The sequence below is a fragment of the Lissotriton vulgaris genome, chromosome 4_1 (assembly GCF_964263255.1).
Source record: "Lissotriton vulgaris chromosome 4_1, aLisVul1.2, whole genome shotgun sequence".
NCBI classification, from domain to species: Eukaryota; Metazoa; Chordata; class Amphibia; order Caudata; family Salamandridae; genus Lissotriton; species Lissotriton vulgaris.
In genome coordinates, this window is record NC_141691.1 from 1870063601 (window position 1) to 1870088386 (window position 24786).

A 24786-nucleotide genomic window follows, 5' to 3' on the forward strand; every position below is an offset into this window, starting at 1 on the left:
ACTACAAACCAATATCAATTGGAGTTTGTAAGGTATACTTTGTTCATACCTATTTTATTTCATTATTTTTGAATGTTTCTGTATTGTTTCAACTAAGAAAAAACACTATACATACATATTTACAATTTGTACAAAACAACATATGTATTCTACAACATTAAACAATATATAGAAATAGAATTCATCACATAGAGACAATTTCATCAACAGACATCAATTATTGTGGGGTGCCCTATCTTGACACCAAGTTCATTTACTAACCATAACAACTTAATGCAAGGGAAAAAGTAAAAAATACTCTAAGCAACAAATCGCTCTATAAGACCACACATGAATTAATTAGTCTAAAGGACTTCCAAGTCAATTGCTTCTCAATGTGCCGACGCGTTTCGAACCCTCTCACGTCAATTTTCGGGTTCTCATCAGAGCTCTGTTCTTAACTTGTCTGTTTTCCAGCAACAGTCGATCCACAGATTCGCTTTCTTTTCTATGAGGGAAGGGTGTCCTTCTATTCTGCTACCTGCCTTTGGTGTCTCTTACACAGGCAGTTTCTTACTGCGTGTGCTCGCACCTTTTATTTTCTTTTTCTGGGGTTGTTTTTCTTATCCTGTACGTTCTTTAGTTGAGTGCTCACTAATCATTACCTGGTTGTTCAGCCTGTTTTAGGTATTCCTTACAACATTGGGCTGCAGGTTTTGCCAACATCTGGCGGTGGATTCGCGGAAACCGCCGATACTTCGTGTTAATTGGGCCCAGAGATAGAGTCAGAGAGCCCTAGAAAAGCTGTGAAAGCAGATAATGGCCTCATGAAAAAGACGCTGAAAATTGCGCGTCAATTAACAGGAAGTAAGGAATACCTAAAACAGGCTGCATAACCAGGAGATGATCATCTCCAGCCCTCAGTATTCCATTTGGACCACTCTTTCCCAGGCAGTGTAACCTTCAGTTTCTCGTCTTCAGTGTCGTTCTTTCTCAGGCTGCCACTGCATTCTTCAGCCTCCTCTGCCAGCTGTCCACACCCTCTCTATTTTGTCTCTTATCCTGACTCTTTATCTGTCCCATTCACTCCCTCAGTGTCTCTTCTCTTCTTACCGCCCAACTCTTCTTTCTTCATCTCACTTAGTGTCTGTTTAGTTTCTCTCTCTCCCCGTTATAACGCCCCCCACCCTTGCCCTCCCATCCTCGGCACTTATATAAGTCACACTTTATTACGCATGGTGTCTGCTTCTATTTGCATATTTACATTACTCTCTACATATCTGCTGTAACCCTACAGAGGACCTTACAATGTAGCATCGTAGTTTGCGTTTGTCCTATGCACCCAGAGGTACGCACGTTCCCGGTAAAGTGTTCAGTCTTGGTCATGGGAGAGGGGTACTACATTCCTTATATGCAACAATATACCATTTAACCCACTTCAATAGAATGTACAGACGTATCGTCTTCACTTGCCTCAAATGAATCCCAGCAATCCATTCCAGTCCAATGATATGGGGGTCTTCCTGAGTCCCCTACGCTCTTCGTGTTGCAGTGTCATGCCCTCAGCCTTCCCCCAGCGTAACACCTCTGCCCTCCACATCTCAGGGTCAGGTAGGCGATTTCCACTTCATTGTTATGGTGCGTTTCGCGAGAAGCAAAGCTAGATCTGTGAAGCGTGTGCCTACGCTCTTCTTCCGTTCTACAGGGCCCAACCCCAATATGGTGTACTCCAGTGTGGTGTATGGCTTAGCGGGGACTATTTTGGACAAGTCATTCTGCACTGTCGTCCAGAAGAATCCCAACGTTGGGCACATCCACAACATATGTAGCAGACGCGCGTCTGCTGCTCCACACCTAGGACATGCATCAGTCATGTTGGGAAACATCGCATGTAGGCGGTGGGGAGTTAGGTTCGCCCTATGCAGAATCATAAGTTGTATAAATTTAAATTTTGGGTTTCTTGAAACCTTCTTAGGGTATTTAAGAATGTGGTCCCACTCCTTGTCCCTGACTGGTCTCCCTATATTGTGTTCCCATTTGTTCCGCAGAGGTTGCAGTGTGGTTGCCCTTCCCTCCCTTATACCATGTGTTATCCATCTTGTTAGGTGGCTACCCGACCCCATTAAGTACTGCATTTTAAGTAGTGGGTTGGTTGGTGGCTCCTTGCCGTCCGGTGCCCACACCTGCGTGACATATCGACGCAGCCCCGCATGCAATAGGAATAGTCTTCCCGATGTGTGGTGTGCCGTCCGGAAATCCTCGAATGCCATGACCCTGCCATCTGCAAATAGGTCCCCAATTTGTGATACTCCCACCTCATGCCACTCCGTGAGCTGCGGATTTGAGAGTGGTCTCAGTCCCACTGGTAGACCCAATAATGGTAGTGTGGGGGCATAGCAGATCGCGCGGTCGTATATCTCACCGCTCTTCTCCAGTAGTCAATTGCGTGTCGGAGCAGGGGTGGCGCCGATCTCGAGACCTCCGCCTTTGGTAGCAACAGGGTGTGGACACTCCCCTTGTTCCACTCTGTCGCTGACATGTAAATTCCGTGCAAGTTACGTCCCGCTAGCCAATAAGCCAACCATTCCAGTTGGCATGCAAAGTTATATGCTTGTAGATCCGGGACCCCCATACTACCTGCCTCAGTAGAGAGCTGTAGTTTGGTTAGGCTGATACAGCGTCTCCCGGTTCACCATATCAGTTCCGTCAGTAGGGTGTTGAGCGCCTTGAACATGGATGCAGGGACCATCAACGGCAAGCTTGTGAAATAATATAGTAGGCGAGGCAGTACCACCATCTTAGAGATGGTCACCCGTCCCGCCACCGACAGCGGCAGCGCAGTCCAGAATTGCAATTGTGATTTCAGCGCAGTGATTGCCCTCCCTAGGTTTCCATCCAGCATATCCCCTGTCTCTCTGTACACCTGGATCCCAAGATAACGGAAGGTGGTCTCCGCCACCTGGAGTGCATGTGGTGCAAAGGGCAGTTGGGTTACTGCCCCGTTGGCAGAGAAAAAGTACCCGTATGACTTGGAGTCACTAATAGCAAGCCCTGATATTGAGTGGAAGGCCTCAAATATGTCAGGGACGGGGTCCAACCCCTCACCTAGGTTTCTGAAGTACAGAATAATATCATCAGCGTACGCTGACACCACGTGGGTCGTTCCACCTCTCTGTGTGCCCCTGTGCTGCGCTGCGTTACGAAGTTTGCATAGTAAGGGCTCCAATGCCAATATGAAAAAAAGCGGGGAAAGTGGGCACCCTTGCCTTGTACCCTTTGCTATATCTAAGGGCGCCGAGATACATCTGTTCGTGCGGACACTGGCCGTTGGGCGGGAATAAAGTAATCAGACCCATGCAATATACTCAGGGGGTATTCCAAAGCCTGCCAGCGCCGCGAACATGTAGTCCCATCTGAGCGAATCAAAGGCCTGCCTCAGGTCCAGGGAGACACATCCCTCCGCGTCCAACTGCCCTGGTCCGCCCAGCATAATTTGACTAAGCCGTCTGAGATTCATGGCAGTGCTTCTACCTGGCACGAACCCGCACTGGTCAGGGTGTATCAGTCCTGGAATATATTGGGCTAGCCTCGTCGCCAGGATTTTACTCAGTATCTTATAATCTGTATTTAGTAAAGACAGAGGTCTATAGTTGGCCAGTTGTAAGCCGTCCCTGCCAGGTTTTAGTAGAGACACTATTAGAGCCTGGAGTGATGACTGCGGAAGGCCTCGTGTTCGCAGCGCCTCCCGGTATACCTCAAGGAGTCGCGGCGCCAGGAGATCGATAAAGGTCCCGTAAAATTCCGAGGGAAGGCCATCTGTACCTGGGGCCTTCTTCCGCGGGAGCGCTCATATAGCCTGACGTATCTATGCAACTGTAATTGGGCGTGCCAAGTCCTCGCTCTGTCGGCCCTCAAGTCTCAGCAAGACCAATCCCTCCATGAACTCCTCATATGCCGTGTCAGATAGCGGCCTGTGAGGGCCATATAGTGATTCATAATAATCTCTAAAGGCGGTGTTAACGCCCAGCTGTGTCTTTGCCAGCGACCCTCCTGATCGGTGACCTCCGTTATAGGCAGGTGTGCTGGCTCTTCTTGTATCAGCCAGGCCAGCAACGGGCCCGCCTTGTCTGCTTGTGCATGTTGTCTGCCTTTATATTCCCTATAGTCCAGGATGCATAATTCCTCCAGCAGCTCTGCGTGCTGAATATGTGCCTCCTGTTATGGTGTAAACGGTACGTTCATGCCGGCGGCCTCACTTTCTAGCATGATCAGGCGCCCTTCTACCTCCCGGAGTTTTTCCATGACGTTATGTCTCATACCCACTCGTGTACTCATTGTCTCTCCCCTGATGGACACTTTAAACGCGTCCCATTCTATCTGTCGGGAGCTCGCAGTGCCCTCGTTCATGTCAAAGTAATTAGTTATTGCGTCAGCGAGTGTTGTGCGGAAGACCGAGTCTTCCAGCAGGTCCGGTGTAAGACGCCAGGTTGGTTTGGGTGTTGGAAATCTGCCCCATTGGAAAGTGACTTCTACTGGGTTGTGGTCTGAAAAAGTCTTGCCCAAATGTTCTGCCTTGGTGACCGGCCCTAGAAGTGGTGTAGTACAAAAAACATGGTCAATCCTGGTGTGTAACCTATGGGGTGGTGAGTTGAAGGTGTACTCCCTATTCAGTAAGTGTTAACCTCACCATGCATCAACTATATTCCATCCCACTGCCCATTGCGCCAGAGCTTCGGCCTGCCTTCTATTCTCGGTAACATGCAGGGGCGGGTGCGACCTGTCCAGCGAGATGTCCAATACTGCGTTAAAGTCCCCGCATATAAGCCAGAGAAATTCTGCCCAATCCACTAGCACTTTGTTGATGTTAGTCAAGAAGACCGACAGGCCAAAGTTCGGTGCATAAATACTGCCTATCACTACAGGGGAGCCGTCTAACAATCCACGGAGGAGGACATATCTACCCTCTGTGACTAACCTCATCTCCACTAGCTTAAAGGGGACTGAGTTCCTCATCCATATGGCCGCCCCCCTTGAGAATACAGAATAAGAGGTAGCAAACAATTGCCCTTTCCATTTTTTAAGCAACTTCCCACTCTCTGCATTGTTCAGGTGGGTCTCTTGAAGGCACGCTATTTTAACATTCCTGCGGTTGGGCTGTGCTAGTATTCTATGCCTCTTGTGGACAAACCCCATACCTCGGACGATCCAGGTGCACAGTTTGTATTCATTCAAAGTACCAATCCAGGCCCACAGCATGCAGAATCAATGAGCACTGTACCATGTAAAGTGTGTACATTATCCACTGTGATCCCAGTGCCAATACAACATAAAACCCCATAACTCCAAGGTCCCCAATGAAACAACTTTCGGGGTCCAAACAGTGCTGCCCAACCTGGGCAGTGGAAGAACCAGTTCATGTCTATATGGTGGGGAGTGGGGACCACTTACACCCGACTTGAGTCAGTTGGTGACACACCATTGTGCCCGTAGCCAGTGTGCCCCTCACCCCTGATCGCCCCTTGTGCAAAGTTCATACGTTACCAATCAAAGCCTGCCAGCGGTGCAGTCAGAGTTCATTTGCCTCTTGCGCTGTGATTTTAGGGAATAGCTGAAGGCTATCCGCCGAGCCCGACACCTCCGTGTGTGTGTCAGAGCGGCAATCTGTGGCTTCTTGGTCCCTTGCATCATGCTCTGCCAGTGCGGCCTCCGTCAGGTGTCCAATCCCCGCAGATCTCCCGGGCCTGGCCGGCGCCGTCCCTCTATCTGCTGCGGGTCCTTCCGTGCATCCCACCGTCTTGCCAACCTGGCGCCGCTCTCGCTGGTGTGAGGACCCCCCCCCGGTTCTCTTCAAACGGGTCTTGTGTGTTTGGAGGCATCAGTGTCACTACCATCCACTCCGCTGCTTCTTCAGGTGTGTCGAAGAAGAATGACTTATTGTCATACAGAATCTTAAGACGAGCTGGAAACATTAGGGCATGTTTCAGGTTCCTGTCGCGCAGTTTGCGCTTCACCCCCAAGAATGATGATCTGGCTCTTTGTACCATCAGGGTAAAGTCCGGGTATACCGAGATGGTCTTGTCCTCATAACGCAGTGGAGCTTTTTCTCTCGCCACTCTCAGTACAGAGTCTCTATCCTTATCATGCAGAAGACGTGCAATCAGAGGACGTGGTGGTGCTCCCGGTTTAGGTGGCCGAGCCGGCATCCTGTGCGCTCTCTCCACACTGTACATCGGGGTGAGATCTTGTGGGCCCACAATCTTCTTCAGCCAGTCCTCCACAAATTGTGTGGGGTTTCTCCCTTCACTGTGCTCCGGAATTCCTAAAATTCGCACGTTGTTGCGGCGGGCACGCCCTTCCGCATCGTCCATCTTGTCCCACAGCTGCTTGATCTGCTTCTCCATATTTTCCAGTTTTGTGGAGTGGTCAGTCTGCTGCGGAATGAGGTCGGCCAGTGCAAGCTTGTGGTCAGAGACCTTTTCTGCTAGCTTGTTGTGGTCTGCCCTGAGGAGCGACAGGCCAGTCGCCATATTGTCCATACGTTGCTCCAGCGCTTCCGTGGACGCCTTTATTTCGGCCAAAATAAGGTCCAGCTTGGCGTCTTGTGTATTTTTGCCTGTAGGCGGTATATACTCCATGCTGGAGGAGGCCAGCGGATCTTCCGACCCTGTGGATTGTACGTCGGCATTGGCGCCATGTTCTTGGACCTTAGTCTTGTTCCTGCCCATAGACCTCGTGTGCAGGGTGGCGGTTGTGGTGTCGCAGTGCCCCTCACTCTTCTCCGGCGTCAGGGTATGCGTATGACTCCTGCAGTAGTCGTGGAGATTATGGGCGCAGCAGCCTCACTGGCGCTTGTGAATATGCCTAAGCAGGAGTTCGCGGCGCGTCAGGGTCGCATTCGCCCCCAGCGGTATACTGCCCGGTGCCCCTTATGGATATGCTGCTGTGGTGTCGCTGTTAGCCTGGTAGGGAGGTGGTGCCCTCTAAGCGCTCCGATGTCCGTTATTTGCCTCACCCACCGTATGCGTAAGCCGTTCTGAGAGCAAGTGCAAAGCCTATTGTGTCTCAGTCTGCCCCATGCACTAGCTCGTGCACTTGATCATGGTCTCAGGTCTTGTGTAGTGTGCAGGACCCACCTCGTTGACGGCAGCAGCACTGTGCCACAGTTCGTTTCCTTGAGTGCACTGCAAGCTACCGCTTCCTTTCTTCTCCTATTTCGACGTCGCCCACACGGAGAAATGTTAGAAGGCAGCAGCAATATGGCGCCCGCCACATCGGTCCGCTCGATAACACATGTGTCCTTAGCCTATCAAACACTGGGTTCTTGGGCAGGATTCAGGAGCAAAACCCACCGCAGGGCTCCCGATCAGGGTTTGTGTACAGAGCCCGCTGCAGGCCGGTCTCCAATTCCGCAGTCAGCGGGTCAGGCATGTAGTCTCCGTCCCCCGATATTGCAGGCTCCTTCCCCGGGGGACCTCGGAAGATCGGCTCCGACGGCCATGGGGGTTGTGTCCCTCCGGTCCGCTCTGGCTGTCAGTGCTCCTCCAGCGATGTCATCGCCCCAGGTTCCTCCCGGCCGCGCGGCTGCCAATCAGTGCCGCACCGCGCGGCTGCGTCGCAAGTGCCTCCAATCGGCCGGCCTCACCGTCTCCGGCTTACCCCACCACTCGAGGCCGCGGCTTTTGCTCGTGGTCTAGGCCGCGCAGGCGGCAGTCGCCGTGTCCGTTCGCCGGCGGCTTACAAGGTCCGCAGATGGTGGTCGGGAGGTTTCCCGGTCTTCCGTAGCACGCAGAGATAGTCGGAGCGATCGGGGAACACGGGATAGTCAGGATATTTAGCTTATTTGTCGGGCATTGGACGGAGCTGTTCTAAAGCGCGTCTGCCATGCTCGGCTGGTGGCCATGCCCCCTTAATTCTCAGTCTCTTTTTTGGTCTACGTCTAGGACTGTGTCTTAGTTTCCCTCAGTTTTCCTGACTGATTCTCCGCAGTGAACGTTTTACTTCATTCCCATGAAGTGTCTCTCTGAGTTGTTCATGGTTCTTTACTCTCTTTAAGGCCCTCTGTCTGTCCCCCAGTCTGTCCCCCAATTGCTCCTTCTCTTGGTCTCCCAAGTCTCTTCCCTTTCACCTATCCTTGCCAGTCTCGCTCTTTATTTTGGTCTCCGATTTGCTCTTTTATTCTCTCTCTCACACTCTATCTGCATGTGGGTGTATATATAAATATATTCACTTAAAAAACCGTAGGTTTCAGGCATGTTATAGTTAGAAATTAGCATTTAAAAAACCTTTGAAATTCACTTAAAAAAAATAGGTTTCAGGCACGTTATAGTTAGAAATTAGCATGCAGAAAACCTTAGAAATTCACTGAAAAAACCATAGGTTTTAGGGAAAGTTATAGTTAGTTGGACATTTCACACATACAAAACCATAGAAATTCCCCTGTTATAGTTAGTTGAGCTAACTATAACTTGCGCCCCCGCAATGCACTGCTGAAGACGTCACATAATGCATCACTCATGACATGGTCAGTGACATCACTGATGGCATCGTCCAGTGACTGTTTGTTTCTGTAAAGTTTAAATATGTTTAATATATATAGGAAAAGGCGTATTGAAGAATGAGTGGGTGTATAAGTGTCTGAATGGATGATTTAGTAGGTGCGTGACTGACGCTGTAAGTGAGTGATTAAACGTATCTTACTGAATGCATGGGTTAGTGACTAAACTGTGTGAATGTCTGTATCCGTCTGTCTGTTGGTGTGTAAGCGGCTGCATGGGTTTGCAACTATCTACATGAGTGTCTATATAGGTTATTGATTGATTGTCTGAGTATCTGTATAGTTCAAGTTCAAGAATTTGTATCGCGCACTACTCACCCAGAGGGTCTCAAGGCGCTTGGGGAGGGGGTTCATCATTTATCGAATAGCCAGATTTTAAGTTCTTTTCTGAAGGAGATGTGGTTCTGTGTAAGGCGGAGGTGAGTGGGGAGTGAGTTCCAGGTCTTGGCCGCCAAGTAGGAGAAGGATCTACCTCCCATGGTGGACCTTTGGATACGCGGAACTGCGGCGAGGCCTTTATTGGAGGATCTTAGTTGGCGGTGGGTGTGTAGAAGGATAGTCGAGTGTTGAGGCATTCGGGCACTAGTTTGTAGAGGGCCTTGTGTGCGTGGGTGAGGAGACGGAATGTTATTCTCTTGTTGACGGGAAGCCAGTGGAGGTCTTTCAGGTGGCCGGTAATGTGATCTTGGCGAGGGATGTCCAAAATGAGTCTCGCTGATGCGTTTTGGATGCGTTGGAGTTTTTTCTGTAATTTGGCTGTAATTCCGGCATAGAGGGTGTTTCCGTAGTCTAGTCGACTCGTAACCAGTGCGTGGGTGACAGTCTTTCTTGTCTTGGCGGGGATCCAATGGAAGATTTTTTTGAGCATACGAAGTACGTTGAAGCAGGAGGATGAGACGGCGTTGACTTGTTTGGTCATCGAGAGTGAGGAGTCTAGGATGAAGCCAAGGTTAAGTGCGTGGTCTGTGGGTATGGGTGCAGAGCCCAGATCCGAAGGCCACCATGAGTCGTCCCAGGCAGAGGGCGATGATCCTAGGATGAGCACTTCCGTTTTGTCTGAGTTAAGTTTTAGGCGGCTGTTTTTCATCCATATGGTTACTTCTTTCATGCCTTCGTGAAGATTGGTTTTGGCGGTGTTGGGTCTTTGGTGAGGGAAAGGATCCGCTGGGTGTCGTCAGCGTAGTATATGATGTTAAGATTGTGTTGACGCGCGATGGATGCGAGTGGGCTCATGTAAACGTTGAAGAGGGTGGGACTGAGTGAAGATCCTTGTGGAACTCCGCAGATGACTTCGGTGGCCTCTGATTTGAATGGGGGGAGTCGGACTCTTTGGGTTCTTCCGGCGAGGAACGAGATGATCCAGTCCAAGGCTTTTCCTTTTATGCCGATGTTGCTGAGGCGTTGTATGAGGGTGCTGTGACAGACAGTGTCGAAGGCGGCAGAGAGGTCGAGTAGAATGAGGGCCACTGTTTCTCCGTTGTCCAGTTTGTCTCCGTTGTCCACTGTGTCTCCGTTGTGTGACTGTGCATAGATGTGTGAGTGGGTGATTCACTGGGTGCATGGTTTTAAGAGTGCATTTGTGATGAACTGTATGGGTGGATGAGTGTATGTATAGGTGTGTTGGTGAGTGAATGTGTATCTCAGTGGTATATGTGTGAGTAACTACATATGTGAAAGGCAGTATATATGTGTGTTGGAGTATATAAATGGCTATAAGTGAGAGTGTATGATTGTGAGAGAGGCTGTATGGATTAGTGTGTGTTTGTAACAGTGATGGTATAAGAGCGTAATAATGTGCTAATATTTGTATGAGTAATTGAGCTGGTGTGTGTATAACTGCATAGGTGAGTAAATGGCAGTGGGATTCATTATTTGAATGACTGACTAGGTGTGTGAGTACCTCTATGGATGAGTGGCGGTGTGTGAGTGTCTATATAGGTGTATGAGCGCATATGATAGTCCTGTACTGAGTGTCCATAAGTATGAGTGACTGTACGGGTGAGTGAGTGGATGTGTGCGTAAACCTAAGAATCAGTGAGTGGGTATGTAATTATTGGTGTTGGAGTGTCTATGGTTTTGAGAATGGCAGTCTGTAATTTAGAGTGGGCGTATCAAAGGTTATATTAGAGTGTGAGAAGATGCATCAAATTATCACATGGATGATGTCACCAGTGATGTAATTTGAGATGTCATCAGTGATGTCATCAGTGATGTCACTGACCATATCATGAGTGATGTAAAATTTGACGTCCTCAGCAGTGCATTGCGGGGGCGTGAGTTATAGTTAGCTGAACTAACTATAACGGGGGAATTTCTATGGTTTTGTACGAGTGAAATGTCCAACTAACTATAACTTTCCCCAACACCTATGGTTTTTTCAGTGAATTTCTAAGGTTTTTTAAATGCTAATTTCTAACTATAATGTGCCTGAAACCTATGTTTATTTAAGTGAATATATATATATATATATATATATATATATATATATATATATATATATATATATATATATATATATATATATATTATACTTATTTAAAGTTTGGGCAGGGGATCAGCTACTACATGCACTGGATAACTTCACTGTGAGTGACAGATTTTGCTCTATCACAAGGAGCATATCCACACACAAGTAAGTTCCCTTCTGTGCCAACGGTTCTTTTTTAAATTTTACTTTGATGTTGCCTTTGTGTTTAAAGTCTGATGTGACAACAGGAGGCTTTACCAGTTGTGATCACAGGCTACATTTCACATGTTATTAGTTCTTCACAGCATAACAGGCTGCTTCCATTTGAAACTGAAGAAAACCTTTAGCGTGTTTAATTTGCAGCACTTTTAATGCTTTTTATATTACATTCTTTTCTTTCTTCTATATTTCTTTCCTTCTTTCTTGTTTCTTTTATTTCCTTTTTTTCGTTCATTCTTTCTTTCTTCTGATTCTTTTATTCCTTCTTTCCTTTTTTCTTTCATTCTTTCATTCTTTCCTTTATTCCGTCTTTCCTTTTTTCTGTTTTTCCTTTTTTCCTTATATTCCTTCTTTCTTGCATTCCTTAATTCTTTTATTCCTTCTTTCCTTGTTGCATGCTTTCCTTTTTTCTTTCATTCTTTCATTCCTTTTTTTTATCTATTTGCTTTCATTTTTCTTTCATTCCTTCCTTACTTGCTCTTGCTTTCTTTCTCTTTCACCTTCTTTCTTTCCTTTCTTTCTTGTTTTTATTCCCACTTTCTTGCATTACTTCTTTTTTCCTTCGTCCCTTCCTTCTGTCCTTCCTTCTTTCTTTCTTTCCCTCTTTCTTTCCTTTCCTTCTTTATGTTTCCTTTCTTAGCATTCCTTTGTTCGCTCTTTCTTGCTTTCTGTCTTCCAAACCTTCTTCTTTCTTTCCTTCTATCCTTCCTTCCTTCTTTCTGTCTGTCTTTTTATACTTCTTTCTTTCTTATGCTCTTTCTTTCCTTACTTGCTTTCCTTTTGGGATGTATGACGTTACAACGCTTACTTTTACAACGCATACCTTTACAGTGCATTTTTTACAACGCAACATCCATTACAACGCATTCCATTACAACGCATGCCATTACAACAAATTTTTAAAAACTACCTTTACAACGCATTCCATTACATCGTTTACAACGCATACCATTACAACGCATAATATTACATTGCATGTAAGGTAAGTATTGGATAGTGTATGGGTAAAAATTACTAATTTAACTCCAGGGGGGTGCAATCGTAGGGTAAGTGTTGGATAGTGTGGGGGTAAAAATTACTATTCTAACTCCAGGGGGTGTAATAATAGGTTGGATAGTGTAGGGGTAAAAATTACTATTCTAACTCCAGGGGGTGCAACAGTAGGGTAAGTGTCGGATAGTGTAAGGGTACTATGTTTTTGTTGTTGTTCCCTGTGTAGAAACCCGTCCTCTTGAGCCCGCCCCGCCTCCCAGCTGAGCCGCCCTCGCCCCTCCCCCTCCACTATCCATATATGACAGATGCACTTGCGCGCAGCGTTCACGCGCAGCGGTCGCGCCCCATCCGCGCCGAAGGTGCGCCAAAGGTAAGCCCGTCTACGCCCGTCCGCGCCTGGACTGCGCCCAGCGCCAGACCCCCTGGCCCCTGTACCCCCCACCCCACCCGCATCTCATACGACGCCTCCACCCTCTTAGCCCTAAACCCCGGCCGACTCCCCAACTGCGTCCAAGCCGCTCCCGGACACATCCATGGACCCTTCTCTTGCCACTCCTGCAAGTTCGACGGCACCAAGAACGACATCTCATCCACGAACACAAAACAAACATCTGACACCAACCACCTACAATGCATACTGCTCAACACCCGCTCGGTCCACAGACACACCATCGACCTCTGGAATCTACTAGACACCATCTCTCCAGACGTCGCCTTCCTAACAGAAACATGGGTGAACGCCACATCAGCCCCAGACATCACCATTGCCATCCCGGAAGGCTATAAGATCATCCGTAAGGACCGTACCGACCAAACAGGAGGAGGCATCGCTATCGTCCATAAGAAATCCATCCGCATCTCAACCAGCTCAGACGTCAATCTCGCCAACACTGAACACCTTCACTTCCAGATCCACATCGACCCCAAGACCACACTCAGAGGCACCCTCCTCTACAGGCCACCAGGACCCCGTGCACAATTTAGTGAAGACATCACAGACTTCATCACCCCACACGCCCTCCCCTCCGAGGATTACATCCTTTTGGGAGACCTCAACTTTCACCTTGAAAAGAACAACGACCGCAACACCACCACCCTTTTGGACAACCTCGCCAACCTCGGACTTAAACAACTTGTCACTACCCCCACCCACATCGCAGGTCACACACTCGACCCTATCTTCACCTCCAGCAAACATGTCTCCTTCAGCCACACCACAGCTCTCCTTTGGACTGACCACAGCTGCGTTCACTTTACCTACAACAAGACCACATCCAACAACCATCCCCAACCCACTCTGCGAAGAAACTGGAACAAAATCACCATCGACCAGATCTCCTCATCGCTTCTTCAAAACCCCCCCGCCCACTCCTCAAACCCCGACCAAGCAGCCATTAACCTCACCCAATGGCTATCCAACAGCGCCGACATCCTAGCACCGCTGAAAAAACGACAAATCAAACTAGGCAGCAAGAAGGCCTCCTGGTTCAACGATGATCTTAAGAAATCCAAGAAACTCTGTCGCTCCCTTGAGAAGGCCTGGAAAAAGGACCCAAACACCAGCACCAAGGACGCCCTCAAAAACGCCACCCGTATACACCACCAACTGATCCGGAATGCCAAGAAAGCCGCTTTCAAGGACCGACTAGATAGCAACGCCCACAACAGCAAGGAATTATTCAACATCGTCAAGGAATTTACCAACCCCTCAGCCAACTCCAACGACATCACCCCCTCTCAAGCCCTCTGCTACTCCCTAGCCTCATTCTTCCACAACAAAATTGCAGACATCCACAACAGCTTCGACAACCGACCCGAAGACCAACCCACCCAACCCTCTGCAGGACCCCCACCCCCCTTGAACATCCTCAATGACTGGAACCCAATTTCCACTGAGGACACCATCCGTCTGATGAACTCTATTCACTCAGGATCCCCCACAGACCCATGCCCTCACCACATCTTTAACAAAGCAGACTCCATTATAGCACCGCACCTCCGAGACGTCATCAACTGCTCCCTCAACTCCGCAACCTTCCCGGAAAGTTGGAAACATGCCGAACTCAGCGCCCTTCTGAAGAAACCCACAGCTGACCCCACCGAACTCAAAAACTACCGCCCCATCTCGCTCCTTCCATTCCCGGCCAAAGTCATCGAGAAAGCTGTCAACAACCAGCTCGCCGCCTTCCTCGAAACCAACAAATCCCTCGACTCCTCTCAGTCCGGCTTCCGAGCCAAACACAGCACCGAGACCGCACTCATCGCAGCAACAGACGACATTCGAACTCTGCTAGACAACGGAGACACAGTCGCCCTCATCCTCCTCGACCTCTCCGCAGCCTTTGACACAGTTTGTCATAGCACCTTAATACCACGCCTCAGAAACATCGGAATCCAAGGAAAAGCACTGGAATGGATCACCTCGTTCCTTGCCGGAAGAACTCAGAGAGTCCGCCTTCCTCCATGCAAATCAGAAGCTACCGAAGTCATCTGCGGCGTGCCGCAAGGATCTTCACTCAGCCCCACCCTCTTCAACGTATACATGAGCCCCCTCGCGGCTATCGCACGCCAACACAACCTCAACATCATCTCCTACACTGATGACACTCAACTGATACTATCACTCACCAAAGACCCTAACACCGCCAAAACCAACCTACATGAAAGAATGAAAGAAGTAGCCGAGTGGATGAAGTACAGCCGTCTAAAACTGAACTCCGACAAAACTGAAGTCCTTATCCTAGGTACCTCCCCCTCCGCCTGGGATGACTTTTGGTGGCCAGAGGCCCTTGGAAAAGCACCCATCCCGACGGACCACGCACGGAACTTAGGTGTCATCCTGGACTCCTCACTCTCTATGAACAAACAAGTCAACACCGTCTCATCTTCTTGCTTCAATATTCTTCGCATGCTCAAAAAAACATTTTGTTGGATCCCCACCGAAACTAGAAAAACGGTCACCCACGCACTGGTCACGAGCCGCCTGGACTACGGTAACACCCTATACGCCGGTACCACCGCAAAACTCCAGAAAAAACTCCAACGCATCCAGAACGCCTCAGCCAGACTCATACTAGACATCCCGCGTAAAGACCACATCTCCGGACACCTGAAAAACCTCCACTGGCTCCCCGTTAACAAGAGGATTACTTTCCGCCTCCTAACCCACGCACACAAAGCACTCTACGAACTTGGACCCGAATGCTTCAACTCACGACTTTCCTTCTACACCCCCTCCCGCCACTTACGATCCTCCTACCAAGCCCTTGCAACTGTACCTCGCATCAACAAAACCACCATGGGAGGCAGATCCTTCTCCTACCTGGCAGCTAAAACCTGGAACTCACTTCCCACTCACCTTCGCCTCACTCAGAACCACCTTACATTCAGAAAGCAACTTAAAACCTGGATATTCGACAAGTAATTCCCCACCCTTCCTAAAGCGCCTTGAGACCCTCTGGGTATGTAGCGCGCTACATAAATCACTTGACTTGACTGACTTGACTTGACTTTCCCTTCCTTTTGTCTTGTCTTCTTTCTTGCCTTCTTTCTTACCTTGTTGCCTTCTTTCTCTCCTTCTTTCTTGTCTTCCTTCCTTCTATATTTCCTTTTTTACTTCCTCTCTTTCTGTCTTTCTCACCTGCCTTAATTTTCCTTTCTTGCTTTCCTTCTTTGTTTCGTTCTTTCTCAAAGGCAAGAGGCTGGCACCCAATGGTCTAGGTTAGTCAACACCTTTTGGTTGTACTAAAATTATGTGCATGACAAAGTTACTTACAGGGGTTTTCAGCCACACTTTATCTGTCATACCTGTGGTTTGTGTCATTCACATGTTTCTACCACCCACTCAAGCATGCAACAAGAGGAAACACTTCAGTGCACTCCAGCCATTGGCTGTCTTAACTGTGAGTTACGGCATGCTACCCTTTCACAAGGAGCGCATTCAGGAGCACTATGGTAATATGTGATTTTTGAGACCCCAAAAAAATGGTTGCCTTAAATCAAAATTTTTTTTTAGATTAAAAAACTCCGGCCATAGTCCTCAAAAATATGTTTTGCAAAAGCCATGGCAAAACAAAAGAAGAATTGCCAAAAAGCTGGCAGACGACGTCGGACCTATTGACGTTGCCAATGCTTATTTTATTTGCTTCCTTCATTAAGGAAAATGCGAGGGAAATAAGTGGAAGTAGCAAACAGCGCAAGAAAACTGTTTGTATTGTTTGAAGCAGAGAGCACCGCTCCTGCTGTGCACCATCCCATTTGGCTCTTCGGTCCCCTCATGAGTCTCGAGATGTGCACAGATGTGTAATGCAGGAGCTATCACTCTGCTGCAGGAGGGACTTGACAGGCGACCCTCTTCTCCCCAAAACTCCTGTCTCCCCACCCCTTATCTCCAGCTCCCAATTGTGTCAAGTCTTTTCCACTCACCTGAGCAGTGCGTGTGCCATATGTCTCCTTTCGTTTTATTTTACATTGAATGGTTTTTATTAACTGTCAATAAATAGTATTTTATTGTAAGTCATAAGCATAAGTGTGCTGCCTGAGCTCTGACCGGATCCACGCAGAGCTGACGTCCCTTTCCTTGGTCGTGGTGTGACTCGAGAGACAGAACTCCCCCTGCAGCACGGGAAGCCTGCGGCACATTACACCTGTAAGCAGGGACTGGGCCTCAGATCTCCTGGGAGCTATGGATCAGTCCGCCATTAATACTGTTTATCAGTTCAATTAAGAAGGTTAGTGCCGTTCTGATTGATAATATCACGTTATCAGGAAGCAGATAAGCAGCTCTGTGTGACTCTCAGAAAACATGAACAAAATTGCCTTTTCGAAGGGCTCTCCGCCATCCCAATGACGGGGGTAGAACAGTGCTAGCTGCACCTGGCCTGCCAATGGTATCTAAGCCCAAAGCATTGCAGGACTGTTGAGAATTATCCCAGTTTCTCAACAGGCCAGTCAACGTCTGATTTGTTTAGTGACAATCCACCGATGCTTTTTGAATGGTGTTATACAACGAGCTTGTGGGACGCCACCTGGACTCTGTTTGGACTTGCCATTCAGTTGATATGTTACTGAAGTACGTCTGCATCTAACTTAAACTACAATACTACCTAAAGATAACTTGTAAATTGTTAATTATGGCACAACACATGATTCCAGGACAATCCTGTCAGAAAAGGGGAGTGGTGCCTGTGTATAAGCACCTAAATCTGTTAAACCAACTTTTAGATCAAAAAGTAACACAAAGAGGCACAGTTTACCTGGACAAAGAGTGACAATTAAATTAAATAATTAAGGGGAACGCGCGATGCGGCGAAACAAAATGGCCGCTCCCTAACGAGCTCCAGGATGACGAGGAGCGCTCAATGACGAAGGGCTTCGATTTTGGAGGCTTTTCTTGTCACAAATGGCGGATTCTTCTGTCGGAAGCTCCCCTGCCCAAAATTTCAAAGGTTCCCTTGAGTCAAATTAAGAACAGGTTCACATAAACGTACCTCCATATGCAAACAGTACAATCATATATAACAGCGAAAATTAACAGTTTAAAAATCATTTATTATGAATACATTGTAAATAAAAACAATATAGTTGGGATAAATAATCTAGTGCCCTAATCTAAAATAAATAAAAACAAAACAAGACAATCAAACAAACCAGTATTCCTTCCAGTAGATTTTTCAAAATGTGACTACTGTAATTCAAGTCCCAGATAACCTGCAGCGGTATCTTAAAAAGATCAGCTTCTCCCGTATATCGAGTATGGTTGTGGGTTGATGCCATCTTGCTCACTCGCTGTCAGGGTGCTGCAGCTGCCTACTAGGTCTCTGGTAACACCGGCGTGTACTGGGGTTCCGTGATGAATACGGAACCCCAGTACACGCCGGTGTTACCAGAGACCTAGTAGGTAGCTGCAAGCACCCTGACAGCGAGTGAGCAAGACGGCATCAACCCACAACCATACTCGATATACGGGAGAAGCAGGTTATCTGGGACTTGAATTATAGTAGTCACATTTTGAAAAATCTACTGGAAGGAATACTGGCTTTAACTTGTAACAGCGCAATAAATACTGGTTCGCAGACTTTGAACAGGAAAGAGAACCAGCCGCACAGAGTTTTATGACTTTCACCAGACCAATGGATCATAATAGTTGCAGACTTTGATATCTAGAACTTTAGCTGCCTGGGAAATAAGGGGAGATCTGACTGACCCCCTTATGCTGACAGATAAACAGAAAGTCTTGATAAAGGTGGTCATTACCATTAGAACCCACCGAAACGCGTCAACGCCATTCCTGGTACAATTCAAGACTCTGACATCGATGTTGACGTACAGATGCTGTAGTAGCAAAATATTGATGGAAACATAATGGAGTCCGAATGTACAACCTGTATTTAACAATTTTTATGTTTTACTTTTTCTGTCCTTAGCTTCAATTGTGCAAGCCATAATTGATTGTCTTGTTTTGTTTTATGCATTTTAGATTAGGGCACTAGATTAGTTAGCCCAACTATATTGTTTTGATTTACAATGTATTCATAATAAATGATTTTTAAACTGTTAATTTTCGGTGTTATATATGATTGTACTGTTTGCATTTGGAGGTATGTTTATGTGAACCTGTTCTTAATTTGACTCAAGGGAACCTTTGAAATTTTGGGTTGTAGAACGTCATTTCCCTTGACTAGCTTAAGGGGTACCTCTCTTTTTTCATACAAGGAAGCTCCCCTGCTCAACTAGGTATGCTTGTAAGGCACAACATGCCGTTTTTTACCTGAAATTTAGATGGTTGGCTTTACATAGGATGGGGGCCGCCATTTTGTTTTTTTTTCATCTCATCACACAGCGTCTTTTTCTCCTTTATTTCGCTTTTTTCTGCTCCTTGCTGCTGCTTCTCCTCATGGCTTGCCTTTTTGTCGCCATTCCTGCTGGAAATTTGTTTTTTTTATCTGCTGAGCCTTTTTCATCCATGATGTTTCTTTAAAGTGTGTTCTTCAACTACTTCAGCTGCACACATGCGTCACGGACCTCATCTTTTCATGTATATTTTTCCAAGTGCTCCTAATTTTCCTCTAGATTAGTAGAGGTAATGAGATGTAAAACATATTTTTTTCTTATTGCTTGGACATATATTTATTTGACTTTCAGCTTCACTTTTGTACTACTTCATTGGCTCTTCATTTTGATGGCTGCTACCTTCTGAGCTATTCCGGCGTCGCCTCACTTGCTTGTGGATCTCTTTTGGCTCTTTTTTCTTGCCAATAGTGATCCCTTTGGTGTCACATTTAAAATGGAGCCAGCACTCAATTCTAAGGCTCATGGTGCTCCTGCTGCTTCACGAAAAGACTCTGTCGCTGCTGGTAAACGCCTCAAAAAGGACCCCCCCTTCGCCGTCTAAGTCTCCTCTCCCTGTCACATTGGAGGATATTATGGAGGAACTACGCCTCATACGACCTTTCTTGACAGATACTTCTACTACTCTCCAGAGACTTGACGATAAGTGGTCCAGTTTAGATATGAGATTAACTGATGTGGAGCAGAAAGTCAGTGATGCTCAAGATGTTGTGGTCAGAGTGGCCTGTCTTACCAAAGAGATTGATCAGTTAAAGAAAACCTCTGAGGATTTGGAACAACGAAATCAACGCAACAACCTGCGCATTTATGGTGTTCTGGAGAATTCAGAAGGGTCTGATATTATCACGTTTTTGAAATCACAAGTCCTTCCTATTACCGGCATCCCCAAGCACCTAGATGTTAATATTCAAAAAGCTCATCATCTTGGACCAAAGAACTCTTCCTCCACTTCAAAACCCAGAGGCATTATTGCTTATTTCCTCCTTTATTCCGACCTCATGACTGTTCTACTCTCTGCAAAACTACATAAACAACTGCTTTGGTCTGGTCATAAGGTATTTTTCACAAAGGATGTCTCTCGACCAACTGCTGCACGACGGAAAGAGTTTCTGGATTTAAGGCCCACCCTCAGATCTATGAACACTCGATATGCCCTTATCCATCCCTGCTTTTTCAAAGTGACTTATAAAGAAAGAACCTACAGTTTTGACGATCCGGCAGACCTTCGAAAGTTCATCCACACTCACAAGGAGGAGTCCATGGAGTTCAGCAAACCCTAATTCTTATGTGCTCATGTTTGTAGTCTTTTTTTTATTCGGTATTTTGTCCCTTGTGGTAATTCTGTTTTCGTATTTTTTTCTCTTCTTTTTCGAACAGATCCATACCTTGTGATTTTCGTTGTCCAATCCATTTTCTGTGCTGCCCTGATGTTTGTATCCTACTTTCGACAAGCTGCCCTTCCCTCCCATGTGTTTGGTAAGTTTTTTTTCCTCTCTCATATGTAACGTTGTTGTGATCACATTAAATTGTTTCCTCCCTTCCCTCGTTGGTCGGTACGGCTGTCTTGTCCTTCGTTGCTCCCTCCCCTACTTCATCGTTTTTCTTGTTCATGGTCTCTATGGCTAAAGCCTCTCGGCTTTCTGCCATCTCTTTTTTCTCATTTTATCTTTTGGGAGCTTTATTTTCTCACTTCTCCTTTCCTGTCCCAACTTCTCCTCAACTATTCACCATCCCCCCTCCTTCTCTTTTCTCTTCATTCACGTTTTTTCACCTATTTTTCTCTCTTTTTATCATGATCCTCTTTCTTTCCATGGCACTCTTTAGTATATCTTGCCTCTTTTGTTATTCACGTTTTATATCCTCTTTGTATCCTCAACTTTCTCACAATTCGCTCTTTCCTCTAGTCTTCTCTTGGTGGTTTTTGTTCCCACAGCCTCGTTTGCTGTCCTCTTTCAAATTCATTCTTCTTCTTTCTTTTCTAGTCTTCTTCTCTTGTGTATCTCTTTCAGGCTTTACTTCTTTTTTTCCTATCTTCTGGCCTATTCTGCCTTGACTTCCAGAGATGATTGGTCTTCGTGTCATTTCCTGGAATGTTAAAGGACTCCGCAATCCGGTTAAGAAACAAAGAGTCCTCTCTCATTTAGCTAGATTGAAATGTCAAGTTGCCATGTTGCAAGAAATTCACCTTTCCTTGAAAGAATTGTCTTCTCTATGCAAACAATGGGTGGGCGATATTTTCTGCTACCCCTCAGTTGGCAACAAAAATGGTGTTATTATTTTGTTTCACAAGTCGTTATCCCTCCAGTTAAAGAATGAGTACTCAGATACTAATGGAAGATGGTTGTTCTTGGATGTACAGGTTAATAATACTGATTTATCCTTTTGCAATGTCTATGGTCCTACAGGAGTGGATTTATCCTTCTGGAATGATTTCTCTATGCTTTTCTCCTCGCATGCATCTGTTGATCTAATTGTGGGTGGTGATTGCAATCAACTGATGGATCTCTTTTTGGATCCCAAATCCCAGTCTAGATTCACCCCTAATAAGATGCAAAAATCATTTTTTGAAGCTATATCCTCAAGAGGCCTCATAGACTCTTGGAGATTGTCCCATCCTGATACCCTGGAATTTTCCTTTTTTCTCCCGTACACACATCACACTCCCACATAGACTACATTTTCCTTACCCAACACACTCTACAATTTATGACTAATGCAGAAATAGGCTCTATCCTCATCTCTGATCATGCTCCCATTATCCTTGATATTGAGCTGCCCTCTCCCACACTCAGTTCTCGTTGTTGGCGCTTTAATAACTCCCTTCTTTTAGATCCTCAATTTACTGAACAATTTTCTCTTTTTAAGGAGGAATTTTTCCATAACAACCTTGACTCCTGTTCTCAATTTTACTTTGTCTGGGACGCCTTTAAAGCAGCGGCTAGGGGGTATATTATTGATTTTGTTTCTCGCAAAAAGAAAAAAGCCCTCTCTAAATCCTCCCCCATTCTCAAGCAAATTAAGGAATTAGAACATCTTTTTTATACCTCCAATTCTGCTGATGCTCTTTCTTCTCTTGTTAAAGCCAAAATCCAATTTAACAAACATTCTTGGGATGCAGCTTGTAACAACCTTCTTAAATTCAATTCCAAAATGTATGGTGGGCGCAATAAAGCTGGCAAATCTCTTGCTAACTATATTAAAATTAAGAAACAAAGTCTAAAATTGTAGTCATAACTGATGTTAATGGGGATTGTCATTCTTCTGATGATAAAACTCTCGATTGTTTTGTACAGTGCTATTCTTCCTTGTATACTCCTGAATCTACCCCATCTTCTTCTCAAATAGATTCATTTTTCCAGTCCATTCCCAAAGCTTCGAACTCTGATCTAGATTTCTCCTCGCTTGATGTCCCAATTTCTGACAAAGAGATTCTTCAGGCCATTACTCTTTTACCTAAAGATAAATCCCCAGGCCCTGATGGCTTCACTGTACATTTCTGTTTTCATTTTAAGAATGTTCTAATTCCACATCTCTCCTCCCTAATTAATAATTTCCTTTCCATGGGAGGATCCAAAGGTTCTTTTTTACAAGCTATGTTATGTTTGCTTCCCAAGAACGATAAAGATCCATCACTGTGTAAAAATTACCGGCCCATTTCCCTGATCAATACTGATTGTAAAATCTACGCAAAAATGTTAGCCTCCCCGATAAATGTACTTATTCCTGACTTAGTCAACATTTATCAATCCGGTTTTGTCAAGGGTAGATCCATCACTGATAACTCTCGGACTCTTTTAAACATCATTCACCTTGCCTCTAAAATGTCTTCCCCTCTCGCGGCTATCACCCTTGACGCTGAAAAGGCTTTTGATAGGGTTAGCTGGGATTTTATGTTCGGGGCCCTCAGTTGGCATGGTTTTAGTCCTCATATCATTAAACTCATCCTTCTATTGTACTCTGCTCCTTCTACCTCTATTTGGGTTAATGGCGTTCAATCTTCTTATTTTCCACTCCACAGAGGTACTAGACAGGGCTGTCCCCTATTCTCTCTTCTTTTTATTCTAGCCTTAGAACCTTTTCTTGAAAAAATACGTTGTTCCACTTCATACTCTGGTTTTGTACATAAGAACATTGATATTAAATTCACTTGCTTATGCGAATGACATTTTACTTTATATCTCTAATCCCACTACTTCTCTACCTGCTCTCTTCTCCCTGCTTCGTGAATACTCTACAATCTCTGGATATAAGTTAAATATTGATAAATCTGAAGTTTTGCCCCTTAATAAATTTTGCCTTCCTCACATGTTTCAGAGTTCTGGTTTTGAATGGAATCCACGGCATATTAAATGTTTGGGTATTCTTTATGCGAATAACATTAAAGATACTGTTAGTTTTAATCATAAAGATATTCTCGCCAAGCTCTCTGCTCTTATTGACCGTTGGTCTCCATTATTCTTATCATGGTGGGGGAGATTGGCAACAATCAAAATGATGCTCCTTCCTATTATTAATTTTTACTTGTCTATGCTTCCCATCTCTCTTCCTGCATATTTCTTTAAGCTTATTAATTGCATTCTTATTCGGTTTCTATGGAATAATCGCAAATCCAGGATTTCTATATCTCGTCTCCAACAACCCAAAATTTTGGGGGGGGGTTAATTTTCCCAATCTTATCCATTTCCACTCCTCCTTTACCTTAAAGCAAATATGGCCCTTTTTATCAGATTCCTCTCCTCTCCCTGTCATAGCCTGGAGTGCCATTGAAATGGCTCAGCTCTCGCCCTTTTCATTGCTTACTGCTACTCGCTTGTCTCAACCTCCCAAGAGACTTCTTTCTCCCATTTTCAAACACTCTAGGGCGCTCGCACTCTCCTTATTTCGCTCCTTCCTCTCACAATCACGCATTCACTCTCTCACTCCATTATTTTTTAACTCATCCCTTAAAATTAATAATAGAGCCCTTTTTTGGAAGGAGTGGATCGATAAAGGCATAATATATGCGGATTCGCTCTTCACTGGTGATTCCCTGTTAGATTTCTCCGTTCTTCAGTCCAACTTCAATCTAAGGAATAAATATTCTTCCCAATATTCAGTTCTCAAACCAGCTCTTACCACCCTCATATCACATCATAATTCCCTACCAGATTCCTTTTCAGCAAATTCCTCTCCACCAGATTTCTCTATCCCTCTCAAAGCTGCTGTTATTTATAAGATCTTTTCCCGTTCCACCTCAGATCGCCCCAAATCCAAACCGGAACTTGCATGGGAAAAAGATTTATCACAAGAATTTTCCATCCCTGTCTGGGATTCCAATTGGTCCAAAATTCACACTGCCTCTCGCTCTGCCAGTACCACACAGACTTTATATTTTTTTTTATAATCGTCTTTTCCTGACCCCATCGGCCTTGTTTAAATTAAAATCCTTGGAATCCAGTCAATGTCGGTCCTGTCCTCATGCAAATAGTGATCTTTTTCCTATGTTTTTCCATTGTCCGCTAGTCAAAATCCATTGGCAACAAATTTGGTCTAAATTAAATGATATTTTAAATTTTACCCACGCTTTTGATATCACTCATATCTTCCTTGGCGGTTCTTCCCCAGTTTGGAATGTTTCAAGAAATGTTCGTAATTTTATAGATATGTTTATAGCTATTTCCTTGCAGGTAATTACTACGAACTGGAAGGACACTTCACAAATTTCTTATAATGCTTGGTGGAATTT